This window comes from Schistocerca gregaria, chromosome X (assembly GCF_023897955.1).
Source record: "Schistocerca gregaria isolate iqSchGreg1 chromosome X, iqSchGreg1.2, whole genome shotgun sequence".
NCBI lineage: Eukaryota > Metazoa > Arthropoda > Insecta > Orthoptera > Acrididae > Schistocerca > Schistocerca gregaria.
In genome coordinates, this window is record NC_064931.1 from 558,330,474 (window position 1) to 558,354,878 (window position 24,405).

Below are 24,405 nucleotides of genomic sequence, written 5' to 3' on the forward strand. Positions count from 1 at the left end.
GTGTTCTTAAAATCTGGCTTCCAGTGTTCTGCCAGTTTGGCCAATGTATGCAGCATGACATTCGTCACATTCAAGTAAGTGCACACCTGAGTTTAGATATTTATCTGTGGTCAGCTGCTCATTTCGTATGTACATATACTGAATATATGATATGTTATATTTTATGTTACAGTAGTTTTCTCTGGAGGCATCAGTATTTGTGCATCCAAAACTGAGCAGCCAACCACAGACAAATATCTAAGCTCAAGTGTATACTTGCTCGAATGTCACGCTGTGTACATTGGCCAAACTGGCAGAACACTGAAAGCCAGATTTTAAGAACACTTATTATTTTTTAAGAACACCTATTAAATAAAAAAGCCAAATGAAACATAATTGGCCTTTGCAGAACACCTGAAGTACAGTGGCCATTGTGCTTCCACATTGTAAAATTTAAAAATCCTCCACTATGTTCAAAAAGCAAAAATTTTAATGTCTTGGAAGAAATGGAAATAACTAAGCACATAGGGGAAACAGACAGCTCCTAAACAATTAGCTGGCCGGAAAGAATCAAGTGTGTGTTTATTTTGACACTATGAAATCATTATTTAATGTTAATAGCTAAATGCTGGATGCTATGTAAATGAAGTGTCATCTATTACATTTTTGAAAAGGTAATTTTAAAAATAAGAAATTCTTAAAAATAAGAAATTCTTAAAAATAAACTGATTTCTATTTTTTTAGTTTTTACACTCGGTTGCTGCTCTATACCACATAGGGTAAGGTGTCCTACATATGATACAAAATTACAAAATGTCTTCATTTTTTAAAGAAAAAGAGTAGGCAACTCTGTGACTCACAACTGCTACAGGTGCTCTTTTGCTGGTATAACTTTACATTTTCAATAAGAAGGCCCATTATTGTTTGAGGAATGAAAAATTTAAGGTTTCTTGATTCTTCCTATGCACACTGTAACACACAGCTGCCTTTGGCACTATTGCACTGTTGTAGGGCCTAACTTCCTTTTTAAAAAGAAGCTTCAATATTGTCTGGAAGTGTGATATTTAAGAATGATTCTTTCTACAACTTTTGCACTGGGAGGGGGGGTCATCTATGCAGAACACAGTAAAGACAGATAGCTAGAACGGCACAATCTCATGCATTGAGAGCAGTGGTGTAGATTTTGATTTTAGGGAGATTAGAGCATGCACAATGTTGTTAGCTATAATATTACTTGGGACTCTCAAAACTGGTATTTGCAGCTCCCCCATGTACTCTTATGCTTTCCCATTCTAGCAATGTGTAAAATTTTTATATACCTTAAATTTTTATTTGCCCTTATTGTTCTGGCTATTAATGTAAGCATTTTCTCAGGAGCTTTTAGAACACCAGTCATCTATAATAACTGGCATGATTTGTTTTTATGACAAGATTTAGCAATTGAACGCTATCATAGCTTACAGTCTGCAGGTGCCATCTGCTGAGAGCTGTGTGCACTATTCTTAGGAGCCTTGGATGTTTTCACATCCAGCATGATGTGTGCAACCAGAATATGTTCTGCACCTCTAGCATGTTTATGATGTAATGCTTTAGTATAGGCCTGATCCCATTGGGTTTGCATTGGACTGTGCCACGTGCCATTATAAGGTAATCTGCTGTTTCCTTCTTATTCCTAATGGGGGTTGTCAATTTAACGACAAAGTAGATTATATAATTTTTTAAAAGTACCTTTTGGTCACCTGTTTTATTTTATGTGACATAATACAGTGTTTTGAAAACTTTGACAAGGGGCAGGTGTTTGCTGGGATATTTTGTGTGTGGAGTCCCATGTTCTTCTCACTACCAAATCACTAAGTTATGTAATATTTTCTTGGTAACCCAGACTAAATGGGGTCACATCACTATTATGAAATGTTGTATTTCTGCCATAGACCAATCCGTAGGTGCGGAAATAAAGGTGAAAGCTGTCATAGAGAGAAAATTTAAAAAATGTAACATTGCAATCGAGGTGCTTGTTCCTTAACGAGACTGGAATTTGGAGGTATATATGTCGTAGAAGTTTTAATGGAATGTCTATTGATGGCATGAGGCAGCACCCCACAGTACTGCATTAAAAACTGGGAGGTGGCTGACAGCCATACATAATTCAACTTTGTAGGCTACTCTACTAAAAAAAGCGCTGGCTGTTGTAGTGTAGACTGCCTTTCTTAACACAGACTGGAACATGGATAGTGTAGGTATTATCTATAAGTAGTATATTAAAGCTGTAGAAACAAATTTTCTTAATCCAGGACCTTTTTAAAGTATTTACCATGCATCAATGTTTATATCAACAGAACTAATACCCAAAAGAACTGATGTTTTGACCAGATTTAAGCCACTATCTGTTAAAGATTTAATCGCTACTGTCATTATGAAATGTATCTGCTGGGGTAGTAAAGACATGTAAAGTTGTCTGGTATAGACGTACACCACCTAACAATCAAGACTGAGAAAAGGTTATAACTATTCTATGTTGGTCTATAGTCTTAATAATGTATCTAGAAAACAGGTGGAGATTGTTAACATAAATGATACAGGTATTATACAGAAGTATTGCTGTGTATTTTTCATATTACCTAGCAGTAGTTACAGTGCACGTCCTGTTTCATGCTAAAATTGTGGTGTGAACTGCTGAGCATCTGTTGTTTGCTGAAGTGCTAGAAACACTAATCCCATACACGAGAATATAGGCAAAAGAGTTGCTGACATACACTGAAGATGACGTCTGTTCTGTCTGCCTATAGTTTTAATTATTTATTGTGGAAATCAGTTAAACAAACTCATACAGTTTTGTACTTCCATAAAACAATGTATTCTCAGATGTTTACTGTGGAGGATACACAAATGTGAGTAAGTAAGGATATTTTGTTTGGGGCAGGGAGTGGGGAGTGTAAATCGGTTATGTCCTTACCTAAGAAACCTATATGTTAAGATAAGACCCAGATGAGGGTGGACAGTTTAGTATTTTGATACATCTTGGATTAATTCACTAAACAGCTCCCATTGTTATCCACAAGATGGCAAATTGGCAAATCTTAAAAGTGTGCCCTCCCTGCAGAGTCGCCATATATTAAAATGTGCTACAGTGTTAATGGACAAGGAAAATTGGAAAGTGTTGGAGTTAGTGGGAGGGAGGGAGGGAGGGGGGGGGGGGGGAGAGAGAGAGAGAGAGAGAGAGAGAGAGAGAGAGAGAGAGAGAGAGAGAGAGAGAGAGAGAGAGAGAAATGTTCAGATTCATAAGTGGTGGGCATACTACAATAACATCCCTTGTGTTCATTTGGAAAAGATTGTAAAACATTGGCTTCAGTTTTTTTAAGCATGCGGGCCTTCAATTGACACCCACTGGAGAGTGTTGTTTCGTGAGGCAGTATAGTGCTTCAAACATCAACCCAACCTGCTTTCAGTTCGAAGCAGCACTGAAAATGTTTACAATCAATAACATATCCTTACCTATAAATTCATTAGGTAAATGTGAGGATGATAGAGGCGCATCATTAAGCAATTCAAGACAGTTTGAGCTCGTAATGACAGCTTCATCTCCATACAAGACAACTGCATAGTTGATGAAAATGTATTATAGTGTCCTTCCTGATAATGCAGCTTCTGGTGGTGGTGGTGGTGGTGGTGGTGGTGGTGGTGGTGGTGGTGGTGAGGCGGCAGGAATGACAGACAAGCATTGGCATATGTAGCAGGTTACATTGTGCTGAACAAGGGTCGGACACCTCAAAGAACCTGTGATGCGTGTAAAATGACTGTTTTCATCAACAAGTATGTCAGATTGGAAACACACCATGTGTAATATAAAAATTAATGTGGCTAAGAAGAAATCAAATAAAAAGTTTAAAGCTGTTTGACAGTTCAGGCATAAATTCTACATTGAGCTTTAAAAAATAAAATAGTGGTAGCTAATTTTTGTTCTCACATAATTGCTTTTATCCCTGTTTCGTATCTGTGGTGCTCTTCTCTTAATCTTGATGTTGAGTCTGCTTTTGTGTTGTGTTGACAGTTCTTTTAGGATGTAGGAACATTTAAAAAGAAGTCCGTGATCAATAGTGAAAGATTCCTGAAGCATACCTTCAGTTGTGACAAATTTTAGATAATGAGAAGGCACCCACTTCTGTGGATGGCATAGTAGCTAAGCGTGTAATAGATTGTACCTTTTTTGTGTAGCATACTAATTCTAATCACTTCACACGTGGTGACAAATGCTCAGTAAAATAGCTTTACAAACTGCGAGTGAGAAAGAGGAACTTAATTGTTTTTCTGCAGGTAGGCCTATTGCTCGTGATAATTCATTTAAATATGTGTCTCAAGGAAAATGCAATGTAGCTTGAACATGCAAGGATGACAGATTGATGTTTCACTTCCTGTCCACTTGACTTGCATAAGACAAGAAAAATGTAACATAAAAGAAATCCAAATTTTCTTTTATTACAATAATGAATTGCTGGCCGGGGTGGCCGAGCGGTTCTAGGCGCTTCAGTGTAGAACCGTGCGACCGCCACGGTCGCAGGTACGAATCCTGCACTGGGCATGGATGTGTGTGATGTCCTTAGGTTAGTTCGGTTTAAGTAGTTCTAAATTCTAGGGGACTGATGACCTCAGATGATAAGTCCCATAGTGCTCAGAGCCATTAAAGAATTACTCGAATTAACCTGTCTCTACATATGATAAAATATACTTCCATTCACTTTCTTGAGATATTTTCCATTCCTGATCTATATTAATGACATAGACAATCTGAGTAGCCGTCTTAAATTGTTTGCAGTTGATGCTGTCATTTACCATCTCGTAAAGTCATCGGATTATCAAAACTGCTTGCAAAATGATTTAGATAAGATATCTGTATGGTGCGAAAAGTAGCTATTGACCCTGAACACAGAAAAATGTGAAGTTATTCACATGAGAACTAAAAGAAATCAGCTAAATTTCGATTATTCAATAAGTCACACAAATCTTAAGGCTGTAAATTCAACAAAATACTTAGGGATTACATTTACAAATAACCTAAATTGTAACAATCACATAGAAAATCTTGTGGGTAGAGCAAACCAAAGACTGTGATTCATTGGCAGAACACTTAGAAGGTGCAACAGGTCTACTAAAGAGACTGCTTACACCACGCTAGTCCGCCCTGTTCTGGAGTATTGCAGTGCTGTGAGAGATCTGCATCAGGTGGGACTGATGGGTGACATTGAAAAAGTATGGGCAGCTCATTTTGTATGATCGCAAAATATGGGAGATGGTGTCACAGATGTATACGTGAACTGGAGTGCCACTCATTAAAACAAAGGCGTATTTGTTGCGACGTCATCTTCTCATGAAATTTCTATCACCAGTTTTCTCCTCTAATTGCGAAAACATTCTGTTGCCACCCACCTACTTAGGGAGAAATGATAATCACAATAAAATAAGAGAAATTTTCCAAAATGCTTCCTCAAATTGAGGTACCATTTAATCCAGTGTTATACATTTGAACGAGACCAAATTTTTACCAGACGTGCATGACATGATGGCTGTGGTACTAGACTACTTTAATTCCACCTAATATGTGTGTTACAAGGATTAAGAAAATCACATCATACATTTCAATTTTTATGACTTTTCCTAATAAAAATGTTATTTTTTCTATAATTTAGTTGATTCTGCAATAAAGCTTAGGTCTACTACATACGTATGGACTATTGCAAGTTACAGAAGAAAATTAGAGCAATGCTTTATATACTTTAGGAAATATTTGTACCTGAATTCTGAAAAATACAGCTTGTGGGAAATTGCAAACAAAGATATGATTCCAATTAAACTGTGCCTCTGAACATTCCTTAATGTGTCTCTGAACATTCCTTAAGCATAGTTTTCATCCTGCAACATTTCTTCATCTTCAAGCTTTATCTTGGCATTCCTTTTAGCACTTCTTGCTTCTTTGGTAACATAAAGAGTGAATCTTTCAGCTTCATGCACCTGTTGTCTGTAGCACACAAGCAACTGATCTTCCATACTAGAGCCACATTTTATGCCTAAATTTCTTAGGACTTCCAACCTTCCTGTCACTCCATCATTGAACCATATCACTGCATACATTACACCAACTTTTAATGTATTTAGTCCTACAAAAACATTCATGGGTAATATTTCCCATATGCAATGGTTGAAACTTTCATCGGTATTATGAGTGCCCCCATGAAGACATTTACTAAGCAAAACAGGGTCACTCGGGTCTCTAAAAATTGGTGTTATTTCATTAACAGGCTCAGAAAGAGAATGCTTATAATGGTATATTTGACCACTTTTGCTGTTTGGCAACCATACCAAGAATCTGCTGCTTTAGGACAATATCCATGAACAGGGTGGTCATCTGTGGACAACTTACGAAAGTAGGTGGCCCATACAGCTTTTCTCATTGCTGTAACATCATTCGGAGGTGCAGTTCATCTAATGGCCAGTCCATTATAACTCTGAAGGAGGTCTATTTCAGTTTCTGTCAATCTCCCTCGGCTAGACAGATTTTTCGTCAGATAACAACTTTCCTTCCATTTCTCTTCATAGCCTCCTCAATCTAGCACCCACCCTCTTTTGCACATGACCACAACACTCCAGTTTTGTTACCAAGGTATCACCATAAACATGGAACTCATTAATTTTATTGAAAGCTTTAAAGCTCCCATCACCTAGGTACTTTGTATATCTAACATTATAAATGGGCACCGACCACTGAAATATTTTTAGAGTTCCATCACACTTCATACATCCACTGTAACCATCATACTTTTTAGAACACTGATGTTCAATATGTCCTTCAGTGTTACCATGGCAGGCGTGGCAGTACTCAGATAAACACTCAACATCAACATTTCCATTCTCCAGAGGAGCAGCACTTACAACACCATTCAAAGAATGATGTCCTCAACATTACCATGTCACATCAAGTGCAACAGCAGTGTCCGCCATTCCACTAATATTTACAGTTTCTCCTACCGCATGTTTCATAAATGATTGAGACACAACCTTCAAGGTACCTAAAAGTAATTTTATGTACTTGCTGAACCTACTGGGAGGAGGAAGGAAGGTGCAGCAAACCACAAAACGTTGGAGCAGGCTTTTTTCCTTTTGCTATTGCACGCATTGCATACACTAACTTCAAATTCACATCATATGAATTATGCACAATGTTCGACGTCATTTTCGATGTAGATTTATTGCAGGATCTACACAGAACAACAAATTTTGACGCTAAACCCTTCCTGCATCTTTGTTGTTCAGTTATTTCCAGACAGCCAACACCATCACATTGTTTACATTTCGCCACTTCCTTTATCAAAGAAGATGCCCACATCACCACCAACAAATCCACTACAAACTGCGTCATTGCTAACACGCAAATTTGATTCACCAGGAGGCGTTTACTATTTTTTTTAGTTCATCTCCACGTCGCTTTGGACGCTGCTAGCGCTCCGTCTCTCCATCTTTTAACACGGGACTTGCGCTTCTTATTTATTGCCGTTCTGTCACTGGAGCGCCAGTCTTTCGGCTCACCCTGAAGACGGCAGAACGATGATAGCTGGAGAAGCTGAATTTATGCGGCTACACACCCAAAATTTAATGCAGCAGTGCTGCTGACTGATCGAAGGGTCCGGATGTAGAAAATCTCCAGGGACGGAACAAGCTGCCACCTTGGCGTCTTCAGAGGCTCAAAGTATTTCAACTCTTGCTGTAGTACAAGAGAAACTGTACTTCAGATTGCTTTGCCATAACTTAGTTTTCTTCAGTACCACTGATTTATCATTGTTTATACAGGTGGATCCCAGCAAGGGAATGCCCTCGGTTGTTCAGCTGTTTTCTCTGATGGGGAACAAGTTGGAAATTATGAAGCATAATTAAGAGTATTTGGCATTTGGATAGGGAACAAGTTGGAAATTATGATGCAGAGTTATTTGGCATTATTATGGCACTGGAGTGGATTCACAGGTATACACGTTAAAAGGTTCCTCGTCTGTTCTGACTCGCTCAGTGCAAGCGGTCCACCAAACGTTTGTGGCGGCCTAGTTGATTCAGCTTATCCATGACTACTCACAGTGGCTCCAACACCGTGGCAAGGTGGTGATATTTTGCTGCGTACCTGGACACGTTGTGATACCAGAAAACGACATACCAGACAATGCAGCCAAATAGGCATGTCGGGATAGTGTTGTTCGTCGATGTGCCGTCCCTTTTCACGCCGTCATCTAGTTATCTGACAGGCAAATCATGCGTCAGTGGGAAATTAAATTGTTGGAGGTGGCGGAAAACAAACTGCGGTCACTCAAATTGACCACGTAGGCATGGCGAAGTTGATGCCAACCTCACCGATAGAAAGAAGTTCTGCTCACCAAGACTGCGCCGAAGACACACTCCTGAAACGCGCATTTCCTCCTCTGGCTGGGCGATCCACTACAGTGTGAAGTGTTTGGTGTACCTGTTTTGGTTCAGCGTATTTTGGTTACCTGTGTCTTATATACTGACATCAGGGCTGTGTTCGGATTGGATGGAGATATGCCCACCATCTGCACAGATACTGGACATCAGCGTTACATCTGTTTTGAAATTTTGCGAATTGTCGGGCCTCATCCATAAACTGTCGGCGAGGCGAGGCGGATTTTAAAACATTATTGTAAACTACTCCGCATTTGGGGATAGCGTCCATGTCTCTCCCGCCCCGCGCCCCCCCCCTCTCCCCCCACCCTCTCCCACACCCCACACCCCACACAGGAATGGCATGTTGACTTTGTCGAGGCGCTGATGCCCATGGTGTTGAGAGCCTCGCATCCAAAATCACCAAGTTTATAGACAAATAAGTTACTCATGTTGGCAGCTGTTTGTAATTCAAATTCTGTAATATTTACTTCCTCTTATTTAGCGAAAAACCTTGTTTAGAACTCATTTTGAGTGGCATTGTCATCGGTAACATTACCACTGCTATCGTACAGTGTTTGGTTTTCAGGCACCTAGGATTTCGCTCTGGCTTCCTCCTGACATGGAACACACTAGGCTTCCCAACATGTGAATTATGTTGCACTGGATGAGTGTCAGTTCTGTGGGAGACAGCACCTTAAACCTCTTGGTTAAAATATATGGGTGTAGTATCCAGAATTCTCCCTGGCCTCTGCATCCCCTGTTCAGACGCCTGTGTCTACGTTGTTCTTCAGAAAAATATGTGGAAAAAACTGATCTTCTATGCTTGGGTTGGAGTAATAGCACATCTTGACTTCTGTGGCGTTCACTAACCATTGTACAACAGATTCCTTTCATACGAAAATTCTAATTGCGGTGCTCTCTCTCTCTCTCTCTCTCTCTCTCTCTCTCTCTCTCTCTCTCTCTCTCTCTCTTCCCCCCATCTCCCCCTCATCTCCCCCTCTCCCCCTCCACCCCCAGTAAATTGCCTCCAGTATCGTGAAAGGAGCTGCCTTGCTCTAGTAATTCTTCATTTGCAGAATAAGTGTGGAAGGTTAGAACAGTTACTTCGGCCTATGTCCTGTGTAGGGCCAAGGAGGTATTAATAAATAATCACTACTTGTATGGAATAGGTTATTGAAATATGCTCGATCTCTATATTATTGTCTGGCTGCGTGATTCTCATTCATGGATCGTCGTAATCTCCTGTAATGCTTCTGCAAACGGACACAAAAGGGAGAAAATACATAGGGTAAGAAAAATGATGCACTTGTTTGCCAAAAATTTTCGATAACATCAGCCTTCCACCCCGTTCCTCCCTCCCAACACATATCCATTAAGAGAATCGTGACGCTAATAGTTTTCCGTCAACAAGACGTACAGAGAACAGATTATGGCACAGTGTGTCATTTCGTTACAGGTCGCCATCGTGCTGCTGAGTCTGTTGTGTGGATGCAAGCAAAGTGCTCAGTGTTTGGGAATATAAGGTGCTGTCGTTTAAACTGACTTTCTTGCTAAGAGGGGATGAAGTTACCCTTATCCTTCTCCATAAAAAACTCCGAAAATGATCAGAGATACCAAATGTTACTGGATTCCATAAAATTTCATGAACCCTACAAGCGTTTGGGAAGCCATCAGGAATATTTGTGGCAGATGTAATGATTGCCTGTATCAGCTTCACTAAAGCAGGATTTCTCCAGACAACACACTGGAGATGGTGTCTGACTGTATACCATAACCAAGCATTCCGTCACCTTCCCACCTTGGAATCTGGTTTGAGCTTCTTTTCTAACAACAAATTGTTAAAAGTACCAATTTCGCATCTGGGACCTGACTCCTGTATTGTCCAAAGCTGAGGAGACGACAGTCTTTTACAATGTCTACCAGTAAACTAAGAAATTAGGTGAAATACCGTCTCATAGCTGGTGTCATAATTATTTCCTGCCATTTTCAGCATATTTGTTTGAAGACACTCAAGCAAGTACAGGTCGTGACCACAGTGTCAAAGTCTAAATAAGAGCAAAGATATCGTCCTTATTATTGTATGCAAAGAGTCCAGAGGAGAGACACACTTGAAAACCAATAGCATACCGGTAACGCAATCATTTGCAGTCCGAAATATAAATGCTAGGACTAGATTACAGCGATGTCAACTACGGCGTATGATGCTCGCAAAAGATAAGGCGCGCCGAAAATCGAGCCCGAAGTTTGCGTAGCTGCTTCGGCATCTCGCTAGCGGCACCGCTTTGCTGCGGGTGTTGGCTGGAGAGCACGGAGAACTGGTGTGCCCTCTTTGCTGTGTGAACCTGACGCAGCTGCTACATTTTGGTTGGAAGCGCCTTCATTGTTGCGGTTAGCAAATGCCAAAATCAGCTCCATGTTTACTTCTGCTGGCCTTCAACATGCCTCGGCAGTGCACTCAAGTTCCGACCAGAATGCAAGAAATACAATCTGGTTTTGGCAGACTTTGACTCTAGGATTAATGTAACATTGGTCTCTTTTCACACGCCCTTGAAGCACCACATATAGTAAATTGGCTATTGTAATGTTGCCGCCACTAGCCGAGCAGTAAAACCATTGTGCCGATGTTCACCTGGTGCTAAGCAAGTACTGAACCCCTTCCAGTCTGATTTGTAGATGTCAGTCGTCGATAATGTATCCTACTGGATGACAGGCTGTCTTGCGCAAGGAAAACCTCGTACATTTTCTTCGATGTAGAGAAGCTGTATGATATTGATTTGGACAGGGGGTCGTAATGTTACTGGACCGTTCCTCAAAATGGTGTTAATTTGCTATCCAAAATCTGGTCTCCATTACAGTGGTCGAATAGTAGAGTGACACCATTGAGGTGGCGTAAAGCTGTCAGGTTGAAAGGAGATTTTGTTGAAAAATAGTTTTGTAGCCAAAAGATTGGGGAGTAATATGGTGTGTTGGGATCCTGAATATGACCAACATGCTTTCAGAAGAAGAAAAATGTGTTGCATTAATTATTGAACACCACTCTACATGAAAATACATGGAAACTTCGGCACTATTTTCGCTGGTTTTTCGACTTCTAAAACTGAAAATGACTTTCTGTAGCAGACGTTATCAGTTTAGCAGCCTAGTCAGTAGCTGCTTCAGTAAAACCGTTTCCACGCGGGACGCGTAACTCATCGTTAAGTACGCCAGACGTGTTTCCCATCGCGTTTGGCGCACACTTAGAAATGAGCTGCTGCATCACAGGAAACTTGCTCCTCATAGTGATTTGCAGCGCTCTCCACCGTAAATTGTCGGCTGTATCTGGCACGTGTATCACACTTTCCCAATATTTTATTCCAGCAAATCACACCTAAAACAGATACATTTTCAAGTGATCCTCAATATACACGTGCCTTGAAACAGTATGGGCAGGGTATTCAAAAATTCATTGCCCAAGTTAACAGGGATGATACAGGAGACAAAACATATATATTTTGTAAAGCAACCATGTGTCGGAAACCCATATTGCGTGAGCACTGAGCATGCGTAGATAGTACATGAGCGCAGCGGAGAAGTCAGTGTGTCTAACGTTGTTATACTAAATGTTAGTTTGAGGTACGTAGTAGGCTGTAATGTCATGCTCATCGATACTGATTCAGCAAACTGTGGGTAGGACTAGTGCCTGCATGACAATTGCACTGTTAACATGAAACACTACACATGTGGAGAACTGCAAGGAATGCACTTCGTGGCACGGCTGATGCATTAGTCGAAGAGCCAGACGAATAAACCGCGTATATTTTCCTGCACGCAGATATCCACATTATCGCACATTTACTGCAATCCACACTCCAGTGTGGAAAATACTGGCACATTGATGGTAAACAGGGCTAATTCGGACAGACTACGGGCGGTGCGTACATTTAACATTGAGGCGGAAGTGCTGTTACACATTGAGAGCAATCCAGAGACAAGTAAGCGAACAATTGCTGCTGTGCTCGGTATTCACCATAGTTTAATATTGGGTATTTTGTGTGAACAGCTGCTTCATTCTTTTTGTTCTATGATAGTACAGGCCATAGGATCAAATTACTATCCTCGTTTTCCTGAAGTTGTTGTGTTGACAGATGAGGCTCAGTTTACTCGGGAAAGCATTTACGCTAGCCACAATTCGCATGTATGGTCGGGTGAAAACGCACGTATTACAGTTCTGCGTGGTTATCAGAGACGTTTTGCAGTAAACATGTGGGCCGGTGTCGTGGGCGACTGCTTACATGGGCCTTGCATGTTGTCTGCTTGACTCAGATGGCGAACATAGTATGTGTTTTTTGAAATTCACCTGCCGACGTTAATCGAGGAGGTACCTTTATACAAGGTGCACATTAATAAAACCGACAAACTGCAGGGACAGATTCGTGACTAGAAATGGAGGAACAAAAGGTCTTGTAAACATGTGTCGGGAAATGCATCGTTGCCACGGTAAATGGCGCTGGCGAATGAAAGTTCCTTTGACCACGTGCTGTGTCTGTAGCCCACAGATGATTGCGGACAGTGATGATGCCATTTCTGGTAAAGGTTGCTCCGTCGGTAAAGAGGCCTGATGACAGAAGTCCCGTAATTGTGATAGCCTGATCCAAAAACCATCGACAAAATCCTTCCCGTAGAGACAAATATGCTGCTGATAAATCTTGCACTCGTTGCAGGTGATAGTGATAGTAGCGGTTGTCATGCATCGTACTTAGACTTGCACCATGTTGGCGGACCACTTGCCTTGAGTTTGTACTACGAATACCCTGTAGAACCCGGTCCTCTTGATCTATGCACGGTAGCTCAGCGTATTCGGTCAGAGGGTTAGCAGCCCTCTGTAATAAAGAAAAAACCGAGTTAATCGATCAACAACGAACTTAAACGGATGTCTTACGACGTCCGCCCCGAGCAGATGCAACGAACGAAAGCGAACAAAATGAGATTTAAAAAAAAAAAAAATCTACTGTACGCTCAGTCCGTTACCCCCCTGCACGTTAATTTCTTTCTCTGGGGCTACATGAAATCAGAGGTGTATTCTACCCCCGATGATTCGGAGGCGGAATTGGTTGAAAGAATTCTTGCAACAGCTGCACAAATGCAGAACACACCACATATTTTTCAACGAGCACGAGACTCCCTGCTTCGTCGATACCGGCTGTGTGTAGAAGTTATTGGTGCTGATTTTGAGCACTTATTGTAATCTTAGAGACACTTAAAGTAGTAAAGGAGTTTTGCTATTTGGGGAGCAAAATAACTGATGATGGTCGAAGTAGAGAGGATATAAAATGTAGACTGGCAATGGCAAGAAAAGCGTTTCTGAAGAAGAGAAGTTTGTTAACATCGAGTATAGATTTGTCAGGAAGTCATTTCTGAAAGTATTTGTATGGAGTGTAGCCATGTATGGAAGTGAATCATGGACGATAAATAGTTTGGACAAGAAGAGAATAGAAGCTTTCGAAATGTGGTGCTACAGAAGAATGCTGAAGATTAGATGGGCAGATCACATAACTAATGAGGAAGTATTGAATCGGATTGGGGAGAAGAGAAGTTTGTGGCACAACTTGACCAGAAGAAGGGATCGGTTGGTAGGACATGTTCTGAGGCATCAAGGGATCACCAATTTAGTATTGGAGGGCAGCGTGGAGGGTAAAAATCGTAGAGGGAGACCAAGAGATGACTACACTAAGCAGATTCAGAAGGACGTAGGTTGCAGTAGGTACTGGGAGATGAAGCAGCTTGCACAGGATAGAGTAGCATGGAGAGCTGCATCAAACCAGTTTCAGGACTGAAGACCACAACAACAACATAGTCATCAGAAGAATAAAGCAGTGAGAAACATTTAACACCGTTTTATTCTCAGTCACACACAATAACCTCCTGCATACTCAGTATTCCATCAATATAAGTTTCCCATACCCTGTGGTTACTTCACGACATATGTTTGTTTTTGTCTTCATCGTCCTTGTTAGTTTGTGCACTGAATTTTTGAACACCCTGTATTTGTAGGATGTAAGGTGTTACATAAAACCCACCAAATTAGAGCTTCACCTGCAAATGACGTAGCTTCACCTGCAAATGACGTAAGCACTTATGCCATGGCGTCACTGAGTTCTGCTTGTGGTGTAGAAAGTTATCTAGTACCTCATGTGTCCACGTTCCTCTCCAAGAAGCAAAAGTCTGTCGTGTCTTATTCAGTCTTTGGAATGCTGTGAAATTCCACTCTGCAAATTCACGAAAGTAGACCAGCTCGACGTGCACGAATGCTTTCACGTCCCGTGTGAGGACAGCCTTACAGCACTCTTAACTCTTGAGCTGCGGCTGCACTGGTCACGAATCATGGCTGGTGGCGGCCCACTTGGCACCGCAGACGCTGCTAATGAATGGCTCCCCATACTTTTCAACGGGACAGTCACCACGTTTAAGCGAGGCTTCCGAAACAGGATTTCGTAAAGTTGTTTCCCTACCGCTTCTGATAGCTAATGTAAACACTGCTCGTAGATCCTGAATATGCGGTTCTAGCTGCCCGATTTCCCCTTCCACAATAGTTTTTCATTCCCATGTAAACGGAGAACCGTCGGGTTACGTCTTTTTAGCAAAAAGATTCGGCTTATGTGGACGAAGTGACTCTTTGTACAGCGAAGAAGAATTACAAATATTAGACCGAGCATGACGTTCCCTATGTCCGATATTTAACTGAAGAGAAACAGCCATTGTGATGACTAAATCAGGAACTGCAACAGCTGATTTTCAGAGGCCAGTGTTGTAAAACAGCTTACGATCGGAAAACCGATAATTGGCCGGTGTAGCAAACACGCTTCAGGCCGCAACGTATAATCGCGACAATCTTCTTACGGATTTCTCATGTAGACGTAGCAAGTAGGCTGCGTCAACTGCCGCTGCCGCCAGCCACACGATACGAACAGCAGCTTTAACCTGTAACCCTATAGACAGATCGTCGTCGTCGAGAGGAGGATGTGATGTATAAAATGCCGTTGGCAGGAAAGGCAGCAAATGTGAAGCAAAACTGTAGGCTAGGTGCAAGGAGACTAAAGTGATTGCTGAAGCATCTACCTGTTTAACTCTGCAGTTATGTCTGCCACAACACTCTAGAATAAATTTGTTATTTTTATTTTGTATTATTTTGGAGAAAGGCGAAAATAAAATTACCGAATATTTTTGCAACCATTTCGGGTGTTGCAGGTGTAGAGACTGGGGCTCTTCTTTTCTCCTGCTCTTAGTTTCATCACCATGTTACATTTATTATTATTTGTAATCATAACTCGTGTTTCCATGTACAGTATGAGGTCATACAATTCTTGCAGGAATTAATAATTTATTTAACAATATTCAGTAACAAGATAACAACAGTAGTTACAATAAAATCTTGCGGATGTGTGTGTGTTTTAGTTGGCTGGAATACTAAAGACAGTTCAGCAAACGTGAATACCCACCACCACCACCACCACCACCACCACCACCACCACCACAGCTCCACGCTGGAGATGCAGTCAATTAGTACTTAACAGAAACAAAAAAATGTATAATTATTTATTCTTGCGCACATATGATGATGCTTGCGTCCAGATATAGTAATTATTCTTACCTTCAGGAGATCAAGGACAATCAGTTACAACCATAATTCTAGATGATATGTGCCGAATATGATGAACATAGCCAAAAGGGAAAGAACTTGTGTTCCAACTTGGCACGTGCTTGGAACTTCAGAAAAGTGTGCGTGTGTTGCAAGAGCATAAGACATTTTTGTACGAAGTGTGAGTACCTTGAGCAGCAATACATCGCATATAAGAATGTGTAACGCTGTTAATTATGGTACCTGCAAAGATTGGATGAGGGAAAATATCCATATCAGTAGTGGTGCTGTATCAGCTCAGGAAAAAAAAAAGAGGAACATCGTTCTTCTAAGGAAACAAACCGTCCACTTAGGTAAGCTCTCTTTATGTAACCAGTCCAGTTTAATATGACCAAATGTAAACAAACTACTTAATTGCGCTCTTAGTATTGTCTATTAAGGGCCAAATTAATGACCAAATACCTTTAGGCGTATGACCCTAACGTAAAACAACCCACTCACTTCGCAGTGACCTTACATTAAAAAAAAGTCACCACATGATTTTGGCCTAATTTAACAAACTGCTCACTTGTGCTCTTAGTTTTGTTTACGCAATTGTTGCTTAGCGGCCAAATGCTTTTCCTCGAACGATGCTAGTGCATATATAGAGAATCACAATATGTATAACACCTGCATACAACCTTATGGTGTGTGACGGAGAGTACATCTTACATTTAACCCACATCCACACACCATTCGTGTGGAAGGGATAATTGTTGGTAAACACTTATAATACCTCATTGTTGTCATTTCATGATATAGATGTGCAAATACGAGGGTTGGAACTTTAATAGTAGCAACTATTTATTTATAGCTCGTACAAAATAGATACGTGTTTCAAAGTTTTACTAACCCTAAAAGTAGTCACCAGCATTGTGTGTAATCAGTTGCCAGCGATGTGTAAGTGGCAGGATACTCTTAGCAGTACGTGTTCTGTTGACAGTTCGAGCGGCGCGGTCTGTTGCCCGACGAATTTGTAGCAGTTCTGAAGCGAATGCCGTGAAATGTTTCCTTCAGTTTAGAAATCGAGTTGAACTCACGAGGGGAAGTACAGTAGGTGGTATAGCACTTAGCAGCCCCGTCAGACAGACAAATCAGTAACAGCTTGCACTGTACGTGCTTCAGCATTGTCCTGCAAAATGGTGCTCAGATCCTGCAGAAAGTGCCATCACTTCTTCCTCTATGCTGTTCATTTTTGGAACAGAAGCTACGACAAGCTGAGAGACAGAAGTGATGATGACACTTTCTGCAGGACCTGACTATTATTTTGCAGAACAATGCTCAAGCACGTACAGTGCAAGCTGTAACTGATTTTCAGAAGCTGCGACACTGTCGCGAATAAAACAGTGACCCGTATATAGAATAAATTTCCTTTAATTTATGTGTATGGTCACAAACTTTTGTTCACAGATTACCGGTTTCGGTCTATAATGACTATCTTCAGATCTGCAGTAAAAAATATGGGGAAAAACATAAATACACTCGCAGATTGTCTACAGCTTAAAAACAATAAATAGACCATAAGTACTACTGACATATATGTATGAAAAGGCATACCTGTGTTTTTATAAACAATGTCGTAATGTACTGCAGCCATAGTGGCATCGTCAAATATTAAATGCAAAATCGGCACCAGCATCGTCAAATATATATAAATAACAGCATATGCACGGGTCATGTTGTCAATAGCACCACTGTTCAAAACAACGTGCCGTACAGTAGCCACAAGATGTTTCTGTTGTAAGTTCACCAGATGTCGCCACGGTAAGCATACACTACTTTTCAGTGATTAATTGAACAGCGTAAAATAAAGGGGGATACAATCGTTGAAGTCTGTAGTGAGGTTATAAAGTATAAAAGGCATTACAGTAATACACGGCAAAAGTCAGATTGTTAAATAGAGGAAGACTTACAAGACAGTAATTGACATATGCTCAAGTGCGAATATTCTAGATAATGACATAAATAATAAACATCGTTCATAGTGGATAAAATATAGAAACTATAAAACAAAGAGCTAAAGAAGCCACATGAAAGAAAACATACTGCTGCACATAATCAGCGCCCTCTGTTACCGCTAACGCCAGAGTTACCCATGGGCGAGAAGTGGTAAGAGGGACATGGCCGCCGGAGTGCTCCTCGTACCCTGCGGCACTCCGTTGCAAGAAAGGAATGATAAAATTCCGTAGCTGTGCATGAACGACATTATCTAGTTAATGCAGTATATTGCATGAACATGAAAGGAACAAGAAAATACGAGTTTTATGCGTAGAACGTTCGAAAACGAAGTAAATATGTAAGGCACTCTATACTAGTTGAAACTATCAAGGAACTTATACACTGGCCATTAAAATTGCTACACCAAGAAGAAATGCAGATGATAAACGGGTATTCATTGGGCAAATATATTATACTACAACTGACGTGTGATTACATTTTCACGCAGTTTGGGCGCATAGATCCTAGGAAATCAGTACCCAGAACTACCACCTCTAGCCGTAATAATGGCCCTGATATGCCTGGGCATTGAGTCAAACAGAGCTTGGATGGCGTGTACAGGTACAGAGGCCCATGCAGCTTCAACAATTTACCACAGTTCATCAAGAGTAGTGACTGGCGTATTGTGACGAGCCAGTTGCTCAGCCACCATTGACCAGACGTTTTCAATTGGTGAGAGATCTGGAGAATGTGCTGGCCAGGGCAGCAGTCGAACATTTTATGTATCCAGAAAGGCCCGCACAGGACCAGGAACATGCGGTCGTGCATTATCCTACTGAAATGTAGGGTAGAGCCACGGGTCGTAACACATCTGAAATGTAATGTCCACTGTTCAAAGCGCCTTCAATGCGAACAAGAGGTGACCGAGACGTGTTACCAATGGCACTCCATACCATCACGCCGGGTGATATGCCAGTATGGCGATGACGAATACCGGCTTCCAATGTGCATTCACAGCGATGTCGCCAAACACGGATGCGACCATCATGATGCTGTAAACAGGACCTGGATTCATCCGAAAAAATGACGTTTTGCCATTCGTGCACCCAGGTTCGTCGTTGAGTACACCATTGCAGGCGCTCCTGTCTGTGATGCAGCGTCAAGGGTAACCACAGCCCTGGTCTCAGTTCATGCTGCTGCAAACGCCGTCGAACTGTTCGTGCAGATGGTTGTTGTCTTGCAAACGTCCCCCTCTGTTGATTCATGGATCGAGACGGGGCTGCACGATCCGTTACAGCCAGGCGGATAAGATTCCTGTCATCTCGACTGCTTGTGATAAGAGGCCGTTGAGATCCAGCACGGCGTTCCGTATTACTTTTCTGAACCCACCGATTCCATATTCTGCAAACAGTCATTGGATCTCGATCAACGCGAGCTGCAATGTCGCGATACGATAAACCGCAGTCGCGATAGGCTACAATCCGACCTTTATCAAAGTCGGAAACGTGATGGTACGCATTTCTCCTCCTTACATCAGGCATCACAACAACCGTTTCAGCAGGCAATTCCGGTCAACTGCTGTTTGTGTATGAGAAATCGGTTGGAAACTTTCCTCATGTCAGCAAGTTGTAGGTGTCACCACTGGCGCCAACCTTGTGTGAATGCTCTGAAAAACTAATAATTTGCATATCACAGCATCTTCTTCCTGTTGGTTAAATTTCGCGTCTGTAGCAGGTCATCTTCGTGATGTAGCAATTTTAATGGCCAGTATATATATATATAGAGGCGTTCAGTGATTAAGGCCCCCCCTTCCATGTTGATTACCCCCCCCCCCCCACCCTCTCCCTGCCTCCCTTGTCTCCCGCTAGTCCTTTTTGCTCTCCCCTCCCCTCCCCTCCCCTGCCTTGCCCACTCCTTACGATACTTTCAATGGCGACTCTAGACAGATCGCCATTTTGCACTGGCAATTAAATCTTACAAACTACCATCTACCATACATATCGTCAGATACAGAAAGACTCTTACTCCTTTACACCGCTATCCTGGGGACAAGAGCTTGAAAATTAGAATGTGAAACCGATCGCCAGCCGGAGTGGCCAAGCGGTTCTAGGCGCTATAGTCTGGAGCCACGCGACCGCTACGGTCGCAGGTTCGAATCCTGCGTCGGGCATGGATGTATGTGATGTCCTTGGGTTAGTTAGGTTTGAGTAGTTCTAAGTTCTCGGGAACTGATGACCTCAGCAAGTGCCATAGTGCTCAGAGCCATTTGAACCTCTTTTTTTTTACCGACCTGTGACCCATCAATACATCACCGCGTACCCTACATAATGTCAAATACAGAAAGACTCCTCCTCATTTACACTACTTTCTCACCAAGGACAGGAGCTTGAATATTAGTGCGTGAAACCGATCTCCAACCAAGCAATATGTAACCACATACCATGTCGATGTAGTAAACATACAATTCGTATCCTGCGCAAAACGAAATCACCCCTTTTATGTCAGAGCGCCCTCAGCGGACCGAAGTCGCTCTCAGAACAGGTCTACAAATTCAGTATCGTTCCCCTCGCACAAGTGCGTTACTGTTTCTGCTCTGAACCTGCTTCCTTGCTTGCTTGCTCGCTTTTCTACGCACATCCCCACACTCGGGAATTACAAGAACACACGTATTTTCGCATGGTTTACCATAATATTATACCATATTCTCGGTACTTCTCGATATCGAGCATTAGGAATCATCCGACCGATCGCTAACGCAACATAATTCCCAAGATATAGACTGGAAATTAATTCTCTACAAACCCCAAACTTTAGCGAGGTGCAGTGTGCTGCAAACCACTGAGTAACTAGAAACAAAAAGAGGAAACTGATATTTCCACTCTCGAATACTGATTTCGGTGATGTAACAGATTCCAAATCATCCCTATAATTTACAAGTCAACTCAGGTCTTTCCAATGTCTGGAGAACAGGCAAATGTGTCTTCCACATGATAGATGCACACCCCACATTCGATCTTCTCTTAAGTAACTAAAGGAGCGAAATGTGCAGAAGCAGACAACCGAACAATTTATATGGGAGGGAATAGCGGTCCAGCGCAAACGCACTTCCATTCACAATCTTCTCAAATTTCCACTTGATCACGAAAGCCGCCCAACACATGCTAAGTATTAGTTCGCTGTTCGGTCATCTGGACGATGGCAAAATTAACTCAGATATATTCCTACACACCAACAAGCATCTGCATTCGGACGGCTGCTGCTGTTAATGGGAAACGTGAGTCATTCCCACCACAGGCCATGCATACACGGAATCATTCTAGAAAACCGGTCACATAAATGTTTTATTATTATAGTTACAATTAAATGTTACGATTTTGCGGTCTCAATTGAACGGCATTACCGGCGGCGGTGGTCTCGCGGTTCTAGGCGCGCAGTCCGGAACCGTGCGACTGCTACGGTCGCAGGGTCGAATCCTGCCTCAGGCATGGATGTGTGTGATGTCCTTAGGTTAGTTAGGTTTAAGTAGTTCTAAGTTCTAGGGGACTAATGACCACAGCAGTTGAGTCCCATAGTGCTCAGAGCCTTTTTTTTTTAATTTTTTTAACGGCATTCGGCAATGAACGAAGTAACGGAAATACACCCTGCTGAAAGCTGTGGCTCTGGAAATGGAAATATCTCTACCTTCCTTATGACTGGGCATATTTGTCTGCTTTACACGTGTTGGGAACACAAACACAAACACATACATTATAAGCCTGATGCTCAAATGCGAACATATCACGCACCCCTCACTTCTACTGTATAATACTTGACACAGTTCCCCCACAGTCGTTTAATGAACAAAGTAAGAGCATAAGGACTATCAGACCAATTGTGTGATTGGATTGAGGAGTTCCTAGATAACAGAACGCAGCATGTCATTCTCAATGGAGAGACTTCTTCCGAAGTAAGAGTGATTTCAGGTGTGCCGCAGGGGGAGTGTCATAGGACCGTTGCTATTCACAATATACATAAATGACCTGGTGGATGACATCGGAAGTTCACTGAGGCTTTTTGCAGATGATGCTGTGGTGTATCGAGAGGTTGCAACAATGAAAAATTGTACTGAAATGCAGTAGGATCTGCAGTGAATTGACGCATAGTGTAGGGAATGGCAATTGAATCTCAATGTAGACAAGTGTAATGTGCTGCGAATACATAGAAAGATGGATCCCTTATCATTTAGCTACAAAATAGCAGGTCAGCAACTGGAAGCAGTTAATTCCATAAATTATTTGGGAGTACGCATTAGGAGTGATTTAAAATGGAATGATCATATAAAGTTGATCGTCGGTAAAGCAGATGCCAGACAGATTCATTGGAAGAATCCTAAGGAAATGCAATCCGACAACAAAGGAAGTAGGTTACAGTACGCTTGTTCGCCCACTGCTTGAATACTGCTCAGCAGTGTGGGATCCGCTCCAGATAGGGTTGATAGAAGAGATAGAGAAGATCCAACGAAGAGCAGCGCGCTTCGTTACGGGATCATTTAGTAATCGCGAAAGCGTTACGGAGATGATAGATAAACTCCAGTGGAAGACTCTGCAGGAGAGACGCTCAGTAGCTCGGTACGGGCTGTTGTTAAAGTTTCGAGAACATACCTTCACCGAAGAGTCAAGCAGTATATTGCTCCCTCCTACGTATATCTCGCGAAGAGACCATGAGGATAAAATCAGAGAGATTAGAGCCCACACAGAAGCATACCGACAATCCTTCTTTCCACGTACAATACGAGACTGGAATAGAGGGGAGAACCGATAGAGGTACTCAGGGTACCCTCCGCCACACATCGTCAGGTGGCTTGCGGAGTATGGATGTAGATGTAGAATAAATGATTCCAGACGATGAAAAATAATACTGACCGAAAATCAATGATGGGTGGGCATGCATGTCTCTTAGGTTTTTCTTGTGAGTGCTACCACTGTGTCTTAGAAAAAGAAATGTAATCGGCCAGATGTAAAAAAAGAACCGATCGCAACAACTACTGTATGTTCTACAGCTGCACACAAGTATCCATGTTAAAAGCTATACCCGAGTACGACATCACCTCTTAATGTGGTCGGAAAAAAATAGGAATGCATTTCCTTCCATGCAGACATATTGTTGCTTGCGTGAAATGTGGGCCTCACCTTTCCTCGTGTGCTGTGTGTCAGAGACCTATTTTGGCTACAATAAGAGCTTTTTTGACGAACACAACGATTTTGTTACAAATACTACTACTTAATTATATATATTTATACCTTGCTAACATGCACTGTGGAAATAAAGCACTATCGTTAAAATACAGTCATTAATTTTTTTCCCTACATCAACCGCACTTCGGTCCATTCTTAATGAGATATCTATGATTACACTATAATCTTAAAATTCATTCAGGGGAAGGTAACTCGCATTAAAGGATTGTGATTTTAGTGTCAAAACGTGGAAATGATAGAAAATACCGACGAGTGACGAAATATCCAATCTTCCATTGGATTAAAAACGTTTTATTCCTAGCAGATGTTAAAATCTATGCTAGCAGTGACTCCATTCTGTATCGGGTGTATTTTATGGGAAAAAATATCTGATTCTGTAACCTCACAAACCGTTTGTAACTTACGAGTTATAAAGTGCTGCCTATAGCTACGAGTATTATCATTACTTTAGTGAAGCATTCTAGAGACATTGTGCCATGACGAAACTACCGCTTTTCCTATACGGAAACAATATTGCGATATCAAGAAGCATATTAGGAGAAATTGGTGTGGAAGGAGCAGAAATTATTTCGAATAAATGTGAGACATCCATATAACGCGGAATTGGCTGATATTAAACTGGACCACAAGCCTGGAATATTGCAATGGCTTCGCGTAGATAACTATTAGCTTGCACATCAGTCTAGTTACGAATGTAGCAGTTAAAAGACCCATAGAAGATTACTGTTTGTATTTTGACCTGCTGACGCAGGAGATAGGAATACCTCATGACAAAGTTACGTGTCGTTAGTAACTCGAAAGTTACAGTGTTCGTGTAATGTTCTTGCTTACGAGGTAGAACGCAAGATGTTTCAATGTAATTTATCCTATCTGTGTATTAGAATTACGTGGTCTGCCTTAAGTACAAAGTTTTTACTTCGTACAGTAGTCTGTACGATGATTTCATTTATTATAGCCTTTGGTGTGACGATTGCAACTCTGAATGGAAATATGACAATTACTGGTCAGTCATAACATATTTTCATTAACATTTTGTATTTCATACCGTTGAAATCTCATGAAACCTATAGTTAATTGAAACACAGGTGTAAAATTCGTAGAGGTATGTTCCATCGACGCAACTAAGGAACGACGGAAAAAAGACGATAGGTGTAAAAGCTGACAAGG

At 41.6% G+C, this 24,405-nt stretch overlaps 1 protein-coding gene across 7 annotated transcripts in view; it reads left to right on the forward strand.

Moving 5' to 3' along the window:
• The window catches only part of LOC126297666 (uncharacterized), a 275,101-nt gene that overhangs the window by 135,503 nt on the left and 115,193 nt on the right, over positions 1-24,405 (forward strand). Inside the window, exon 1 of one of the 7 annotated variants that reach the window (XM_049988764.1) lies at positions 9,868-9,935. The exons of the other annotated variants lie outside the window; for them this stretch is intronic. The gene's annotated coding sequence lies outside the window, so the exon portion shown is untranslated. Of the gene's footprint in view, positions 1-9,867; positions 9,936-24,405 lie in introns of those variants that run through there. 7 annotated transcript variants of the gene reach the window in all.